The sequence below is a fragment of the Musca vetustissima genome, unplaced genomic scaffold, assembly GCF_032173495.1.
Source record: "Musca vetustissima isolate MV318-11 ecotype Yass unplaced genomic scaffold, APGP_CSIRO_Mvet_v1 utg42844, whole genome shotgun sequence".
NCBI lineage: Eukaryota > Metazoa > Arthropoda > Insecta > Diptera > Muscidae > Musca > Musca vetustissima.
The window spans coordinates 1-9,586 of record NW_026878629.1 but is presented as its reverse complement, the minus strand read 5'-3'; the positions used below and the strand labels follow the sequence as shown (position 1 = coordinate 9,586).

Here is a 9,586-nt window from a genome sequence, read left to right as displayed (position 1 = left end):
TGCCGTGACCAGGATTCGAACCTGGGTTACTACGGCCACAACGTAGGGTCCTAACCACTAGACGATCACGGCTATTGGAGATATGTTGTGTCGTTGTGCTAACTGTTGTTTTATTTCCAAAGCACTCAAGCAGTCGGCCAAAACAAGCAACGAAAGCGCGTTGTGTGTGTGTGTGCCCGCTTCACAGTCACACAGCCACCCCATTTGTTAAGAAAAGTGGTGGTTGGTTGGTTCGTTGGTTATTTATGTCTGGCGTTCAGTGATAACGTCTGCGTTTCATGTGGCTATTTTTAGCTTGTTTGTTGTTGTTTTTTTCAATGTTCACAATTTGAATATACAATTTATGTTGTATGGCATACAAAATATGTATGTTGTGTATTTAGTAAAAGCTATCAAAAAACAATGCAAGCAAGAGCTTTAATGGGCTTTAGAGCTTTGGATTACAATTTAAGATGGTGCAGATATTTTAGTGCTGATTTTTTTAATTTTTTAAAAATATATAACATTATTTTCTTAGTTTCTATGAAATTTTTTTCCGAAACTAATTTCGATTATTAGTTCCATTAACTAGCTGATTTGTTGGCCCATTAACATCCAATAGGCACAAATGAAGCAAGAATCTTAAAATTTGGTTCGATTCATCAACGCCCAGACGTAACGAAAGAAGCTAGAATCTTGAAATTTGGAGTGAGAGTCACTCTTGGTCCAAAGGTGTCAGATAGGGCTGAGTGTTTGGAAATTCGTACTAGAACGACACGAAAAGTACCATTTATATTTAGCGAACCGGTAGAGCTAGGACTATTAACTTTAAAATGAGGGTCACTGATGAAGTGTGGGATATGTATGTATGTAACGAAGGATTTTTTAGACATTCGAAATATAAGAATCCGAAAAGTACTAAAATTTACTAAATTTGGTACAATTTCATGAGAATGCCAGCTGAAAACCTGAAATTTGTAGTGCGAATTATGTAGGGCCGATACAAGGAGATAGGTTTGAGTACGTGTATACGAAAAGTACTAAACTGCACTAAGTTTGGTACAATTTAAACTTGGAGAAACGGATAAAGCTGGAATATTGAAATTTGAAATTAACATTCGCGTCGGTGTTAAAAAAAGTGATATGTTGGTAGTTTTGGAAATTTTTACCTATGTGTACAAAAGGTACTACTACATGGTACTATATTTGGTAAAATTTGAATTTGAGTAAATTGATAGAGCAGAAACAATGAAATTTGGAAACAAGATTACTACTGTCCTGTACAATTGAAATATGTTGGTATTTATGAAATTTGTACTTATGTGTACTAAATTTGGTACAATTTCAATTTTGGGTGAACCAATAGAGCTGGAATTCTGAAATTTGGATTTAGAATCACTGTTGGGGTGTTGGATTGGGGTACGTAGGAAGTTTTGGAAATTTTTACTAATGTGTACTAAATGGTAATACATTTGGTACAATTTGGATTTAGGTGAACCGTGTTCCAGAAATTTGGAAATAATGTTATTGTTGGAGTGTAGGATTGGGGGGTATGGATGTAGTTTTGGAAATTTGTACTTATGCGTAGTAAATGGTACTAAATTTAATACAATTAGGATTTAGAGCAGGAATAGTAAATATTTGAAATTATGATTTAGAATTGAGGTATGTAGGTAGTTTTGTGAATTCATACTTCAGTGTTGTAAATGGTACTAAATTTGGTACAATTTGAATTTTGGGCGAAACAATAGAGCTGGAATCTTGAAATTTTAAGTTAGGATCATAAATTTGATGTTAGGATCACTGTTGGGTTGGAAATTTCTACTAATGTGTACTAAATGGTAAAAAATTTGGATACTATTTGGATTTAGTAAACCGATAGAGCTGGAACACTGACATTTGGAAGTAATGTTATTGTTAGAGTGTAGGATTGGGGGGTATGGATGTAGTTTTGGAAATTTGTACTTATGAGTACTAAATTGTACTAAATTTGATACAATTAGGATTTATAGCAGGAATAGTAAATATTTGAAATTATGATTTAGTATTGAGGTATGTAGGTAGTTTTGTGAATTCGTACTTATGTGTTCTAAATGGTACTAAATTTTGTACAATTTGAATTTTGGGTGAACCAATATAGGTGGAATTCTGAAATTTAGAGTTTGGATCATTGTTGGGATTGGGATTTGTAGTAGGTGTTGGAAATTGATACTAATGTGTACTAAATGGTATAAAATTTGGATTTGGGTGATCCGATAGAGCTAGAATCTTGCAATTTTAAGTTAGGATTACTGTTGGGTTGTTGAATTGAGCTATGTTGAAAGTTTTTGAAATTCGTAATAAATTATTAAATTTGGTACAATTTAAATTTAGGGTGAAGCAATAGAACTGGAATTCTGAAATGTTCTCGGTAACCTATGCCAAATTCCATGACATTTGGGTAGATTTAGATTAGTTTTTGTGCAATGGGACACAATTTAATTCTTTAGTGCAACATTTGCTAAAAATCGGACGAAAATATATGTTGGAACTATATCTAAATCTAAACCGATTTCAGTAAAACTTAGCACACATTAGGCTATCCTATCGTCAGTACGTTGTGCTAAATTTCGTGCATAACGTACTGAAGTTCATATTATACGTATAATAAATGCGACCTGCACTTTGTTTACTATTTAACATGGACAGACAGACACGCGGTCGGACGGACAGACAAACAGTTTCTGTATATCTTCCATATCTGCTTTCTTTCATCAATAGGTCGATCATCCCTCTTTCATGATCGGGCAACGATTCCGGATCAAAGCATTTACATTTTGCCATTTTTCACCAAAAGATGTCTATGTTTATTTGACCGGGCAAATATTGACCGATCACCACCATACACTGATTATTAGTTGCCCAGATCATATTGTTCGCGTTAATGTTAGGACAAACCCTATTGAAATTGGGAACAATCGGTTCAGATTTAGATATAGCTCTCTTATAGATTTTCGTCAGATTTAAGGTAGATGGTGTACCAAAGTCCCTTAATATCATTCGATTTGAACGAAATTTGGCACAGTGTAATGAATTAGGTCTAGAATGATGTGTGTTAAGTTTCGTGAAAATTGGTTCTGATTTAGATATGGTTCCGATTTAGATATTTAACACTAATGAATTAGGTCTAGAATGATGCGTGTTAAGTTTCTTGAAAATCGGTTCAGATTTATATATAGCTCCCATATATATTTCCGTCAGATTTAAGGTAGATGGTGTACCAAAGTCCCTATATATCCTTCCATTTGCACGAAAATTGGCTTAGCGTACTGAATTGAGTCTAGAATGATGTGTGCTGAGTTTCATGAAAATCGGTCCCTTAATATCATTCGATTTGCACGAAAATTGGCACAGCGCAATGAATTAGGTCTAGAATGATGTGTGTTAAATTTCGTGAAAATTGGTTCCGATTTTGATATAGCTACCATATATATTTTCGTACGATTTAAGGTATATGGTTTACCAAAGTCCCTTAATATCATTCGATTTGCACGAAATTTGGCACAGCGTATTTAATTGAGCATGATGTGTGTTTAATTGAGAATGATGTGTGCTAAGTTTCCAGAAAATCGTTCCAGATTTAGATATAGCTCCCATATATTTTTTCGTCCGATTTATTGTAAACGGTGCACCAAACCCTATATATCCTTCCATTTGCAGGAAATTTGACATAGCGTACTGAATTGAGTCTAAAATGATGTGTGCTGAGTTTCTTGAAAATCGGTTCAGATTTAGATATAGCTCCCATATATAGTTTCGTCCGAGTTTATGTAAATGGTGCTCTAAAAACCCAAGGTTTTTACGATTGACACATAATTTTTATTGATATCGGTTCAGATTTAGATTGAGATTAAATTTATATAAATAAAATCGATTTACATAAATTTGTCCTATTGTACGCAAACGACTCTAAACTTGGCCGAACGAAATTAAATGTTGCATAGGTTCCAAAAACATGATTTCATGTCAACAAAAAGGCGGAGTCTGTTAGGAGACCTATGTAGAATATACCCAAAATGGTGAAGGGTACCATATAGTCGGCCCAGTCCGACTTTACTACTTTCCTTACTGGTTTATCATTTATGACATTTGGCAATGCAAGAAAAAAATGATAATGGCTTGGTGCCAAGGCCGGACTGTTTGGCGGATGTATTAAAACTTCTCATCCAAGCTCCCGAAATTTCTGTAGAGTCACTGTAGATGTGTGTGGCATAGCATTGTCCTGGTGGAACACGACACCTCTCTTCTTCTTCGTCAATTGCTATCTTCCAATGGTCCAGTTTTTGACAGTAGAGATCAGAATTTAGCTTTTGGCCATATGGAAGCAACTCATAATAAATAATACCCTTCCAGTTCCACGACATGCATAGCAGAATCTTCCCAGCCGTTAGTCTTGGTTTGGCCACCGTGTGAGGTGCTTCGCCGCTCATTGACCGCGATCGTTTTCGTACAGGGTTGTCGTGTGTGATCCATTTCTCATCTCCCGTCACCGTTTGGCCAAAGCTTCATAGATGGAAATCCGATCTATCCTATTTTTTTTCTGTTAATTGGTGTGGTGTGGCTCCTTTTTGAATCCAATTTTGTGTAAATGGTTTAAAACAGTTTTACGGTCGATTATTATCTTCTAGACGACTGCTAACATGCCGGTCAACTTCGATCATTTCTCCGATTTTATTGGAATTTTCCTAATGGATTTCTTTTTCGCAAACCTAATATATCGAATCGCTGCTGTACGGGCTTTGTGTAGGGTATTCCATTGTCCAGTTAATCATCAAAACTACTTTTTCTTGGTTTTTTATTGCTATTCCCTGAAAATGTTGTTTTTTTTTTTTTTTTTTTGTATAAATTGTCTACGCGCCAAGTTTGTTACTTCTTCTTGTTAACTTATCATTCATCTCGGATATATTCGCGTATATGGCAAACATATAAACACACCCCATCATTATGGGGAACCAAAAAAAAAACTGGCAACAACAACAACGACATCAATGGCAAAAAACTACATCATTGTTGCTGCTCCATTATGTCCATTGCTAAACGATGTTTTGTTAGCAATTTCTTGGTATGTCTGTCCGAACGAACTAAAACGGCCAAGCGACCGGCCGGCTAGCCTGCCTGCCGTTCATCCATATATCCATCGATGATGGTGTCCGTTGTTGTCTGTCTGTTTTCATTTCTTAAGTCATTTAGTGGTGTTTTTGTTGTAGTTGTTGCTGCTGCTGATGTTGAATGTTTTTGTGGCTGTTAAACATTTCGGAACACACAACAGAACAATTAAATTAAATAATTACAAGTCGTGAGTGAATTTCACGCGAAATCAAACACTGATGTATCTAAAACGATATCACATTGGGTCTGTGTCGATCGGGTCTGAATGGACGGACGTACTCCTTTTTTTCCAATGGTGATTGCTCAGGTTAGCAGCTATTGGAGGTTTTTTGTTTGTTTGTATGTGCTGTTCCATGGTATTTAAGCAAGCCTTTAAACGATTGCATTGTTTAGGCTTGTTTCAATGCCACAGCACATAACCATTTAAAGATGGATTTAGAGAATTTCAAAAATTTCGCATTTATGTTATGGGATGAGGGAGGGAGGGATGCAGGGTCCGAGAACGCCAAACAACCACAAGATTCCTTTGACATTTCTGTTGGGAATACATGAGGTTCACTACTTGTGAAGATCACGCATTGACAGAAATTAAGTAGATTTTTGTCAAGCCTTTGACCATTTTTCAAGGAAACTATCCAAAGTTCGGCATGTTAAGTGCCAAAGTGATCAAAAAACACTTCAGCGAAATAATGATCAAATGACAAGGTAGAAATCTAAATTATTTGAAATATTTACTTGAAATACAAGGGAAATGTTGTCGGCGAACAAAAAACACACACACACACAAAAAATCGAAAAGATTGTTAATATCTTATAAAGACTTTTATGTTATCTTTTGGAAATTATGTTCGCTGTGCAGATATCGAATCATTTGGGACGGCGTTATGTTTTGATGAAGCAAATGGAACCGAACCTCACTTTGAAATTTAAATTCAGGCCTATTTTTTTAAAAAATATTTTTTCAAGACCTATTCAAGGCGTGGATTTTGAAACGAATATTTAAAAGAATACTTTTTCAAGGCCTATTCAAGGCGTCGATTTCTTAAAGAATATTTTTTCAAGACCTACTGAAGGCGTGGATTTTTAAAAGAATATTTTTTCAAGACCTACTGAAGGCGTGGATTTTTAAAAGAATATTTTTTCAAGACCTACTGAAGGCGTGGATTTTTAAAAGAATATTTTTTCAAGACCTACTGAAGGCGTGGATTTTTAAAATAATATTTTTTCAAGACCTACTGAAGGAGTGGATTTTTAAAGAAAAATTTTTCAAGGTCTAAAACAAGGCGTAGATTTTTTAAAGAATATTTTTCAAGGCCTAAAACAAGGCGCAGATTTTTTAAAGAATAATTTTTCAAGGCCTAACAGAAGGCGTAGATTTTTTAAAGAACATTTTTTCAAAGCCTAACAGAAGGCGTAGATTTTTTAAAGAAAATTTTTCAAGGCCTAAAAGAAGGCGTAGATTTTTTAAAGAAAATTTTTTCAAAGCAGACTTAGGCGTGGATTTTTAAAGAATATTTCAGCAAGGACCAAAGGACTTAGGCGTGGATTTTTAAAGAATATTTCAGCAAGGACTTAGGCGTGGATTTTTAAAGAATATTTCAGCAAGGACCAAAGCAGACTTAGGCGTGGATTTTTAAAGAATATTTCAGCAAGGACCAAAGCACTTAGGCGTGGATTTTTAAAGAATATTTTTTTAAGGACCAAAGCAGACTTAGGCGTGGATTTTTAAAGAATATTTCAGCAAGGACCAAAGCAGACTTAGGCGTGGATTTTTAAAGAATATTTCAGCAAGGACCAAAGCAGACTTAGGCGTGGATTTTTAAAGAATATTTCAGCAAGGACCAAAGCAGACTTAGGCGTGGATTTTTAAAGAATATTTCAGCAAGGACCAAAGCAGACTTAGGCGTGGATTTTTAAAGAATATTTCAGCAAGGACCAAAGCAGACTTAGGCGTGGATTTTTAAAGAATATTTCAGCAAGGACCAAAGCAGACTTAGGCGTGGATTTTTAAAGAATATTTCAGCAAGGACCAAAGCAGACTTAGGCGTGGATTTTTTTTTAAAGAATATTTCAGCAAGGACCAAAGCAGACTTAGGCGTGGATTTTTAAAGAATATTTCAGCAAGGACCAAAGCAGACTTAGGCGTGGATTTTTAAAGAATATTTCAGCAAGGACCAAAGCAGACTTAGGCGTGGATTTTTAAAGAATATTTCAGCAAGGACCAAAGCAGACTTAGGCGTGGATTTTTAAAGAATATTTCAGCAAGGACCAAAGCAGACTTAGGCGTGGATTTTTAAAGAATATTTCAGCAAGGACCAAAGCAGACTTAGGCGTGGATTTTTAAAGAATATTTCAGCAAGGACCAAAGCAGACTTAGGCGTGGATTTTTTTTAAAGAATATTTCAGCAAGGACCAAAGCAGACTTAGGCGTGGATTTTTAAAGAATATTTCAGCAAGGACCAAAGCAGACTTAGGCGTGGATTTTTAAAGAATATTTCAGCAAGGACCAAAGCAGACTTAGGCGTGGATTTTTAAAGAATATTTCAGCAAGGACCAAAGCAGACTTAGGCGTGGATTTTTAAAGAATATTTCAGCAAGGACCAAAGCAGACTTAGGCGTGGATTTTTAAAGAATATTTCAGCAAGGACCAAAGCAGACTTAGGCGTGGATTTTTAAAGAATATTTCAGCAAGGACCAAAGCAGACTTAGGCGTGGATTTTTAAAGAATATTTCAGCAAGGACCAAAGCAGACTTAGGCGTGGATTTTTAAAGAATATTTCAGCAAGGACCAAAGCAGACTTAGGCGTGGATTTTTAAAGAATATTTCAGCAAGGACCAAAGCAGACTTAGGCGTGGATTTTTAAAGAATATTTCAGCAAGGACCAAAGCAGACTTAGGCGTGGATTTTTAAAGAATATTTCAGCAAGGACCAAAGCAGACTTAGGCGTGGATTTTTAAAGAATATTTCAGCAAGGACCAAAGCAGACTTAGGCGTGGATTTTTAAAGAATATTTCAGCAAGGACCAAAGCAGACTTAGGCGTGGATTTTTAAAGAATATTTCAGCAAGGACCAAAGCAGACTTAGGCGTGGATTTTTAAAGAATATTTCAGCAAGGACCAAAGCAGACTTAGGCGTGGATTTTTAAAGAATATTTCAGCAAGGACCAAAGCGGATAGAAATGTAGATTTTTATTTTTCAAAGACCAAAGCAAAGCGGACATAGATATGGATTTTTATAGAATATTTTCGCAAGGATCAAAAAATTTTTCTGACCCATTTATAGTATTCCTAGTAGAGTTGTCTACCTCATCCTTTGATTATTATTTTTATTTAAAATTTGAAAAAGAAAATTTCATCACAAGTTATTTCCACTTCAATGACCAACACACATGCACACACACACAGAGTGAAAACAGAGGTCTCCTTTTCAGGCACTTACCACAATAGTAGGCATTCAAATAACAATATACCTACATAGACCACAAGAAATCTGTCATATGTGAAATTCATTGTTATGTATGTGTTTTCAAATTTTTATTCTAGATGTTGTTGTTGGTGTTTTTCTCAAATGTTTTGCTGTTAGAATAACCAACAATCTGTCCATCCATAATAAAAAAACAAGTGAATATCCATTGCCTCCATAAAATATGCATGAGTGGGTGATTGTTCTTTGTTTGCCCCGTATTGTATGCTTTAGACTTTATAAATCTAAGAGTATAAGCTATGCATATGTGTAAGGGTTTTATAGCTAGATTTTTCATACTGGGTTTTATTTATATGTGATAGTGTTTCTAGTTAACAAAACTGTACTTTTTTACTGCAATGCATATTTCAGTACATAGTTGATTTTTTTCTCCCCCTCCCTCCTCGATCTCTTAGGTCCATATATATAGGTTTTATGTTTTGCACACTAGGATGTATGGAATTTATTAGTTTGTGTTTTTTTATTCTAGTACTACTGCCAGTATTCCATTCCTTTTCGTCGACATGACTGTTTTTGTTTATATAACGGGAGGCTCTCAACTATCGGGTACTCTAACTCCCATTACGAGTGTTATGATGAATAATAAATACCAACAACAGATGGGATTTTTATGAGTGCTAGTTGGGTGGATGGAACCAAAGCATCAACAGCAAAGGTCATATAAGATGTGAATGATAGTATGGAATTTTAAAAGAGTGTTTATAACTTGAGTATGCAAGCATATGAAAATGTTGTTTGTATGTGTTAAGTAAATAGATTTAGCAAAGCAAAAACAAAAAAGCGGAATGTTGGCAGTTAGAGGAAGAGAGAATAACTGCAATTTTATAGGAGGGAATTTGAAAATAAATATCTATATTGAATGTGCGTGGTCCTTGGAAAAATATTCTTTTAAAAATCCAGGCCTATGTCTGCATTTGTCCTTTACAAATCCAGACCATAAAAATCAGGCCAATGTCTGCGTTAGTCCTTCAAAAA

The 9,586-nt window shown here is 35.2% G+C and overlaps 1 non-coding gene across 1 annotated transcript; it reads right to left on the bottom strand.

The window, feature by feature from the left end:
• Trnah-gug (transfer RNA histidin (anticodon GUG)) lies at positions 1 to 72 on the bottom strand. The gene has a single exon. It is a non-coding gene; the product is annotated as a tRNA-His (tRNA).
• Positions 73 to 9,586: the final 9,514 nt, after the last annotated feature.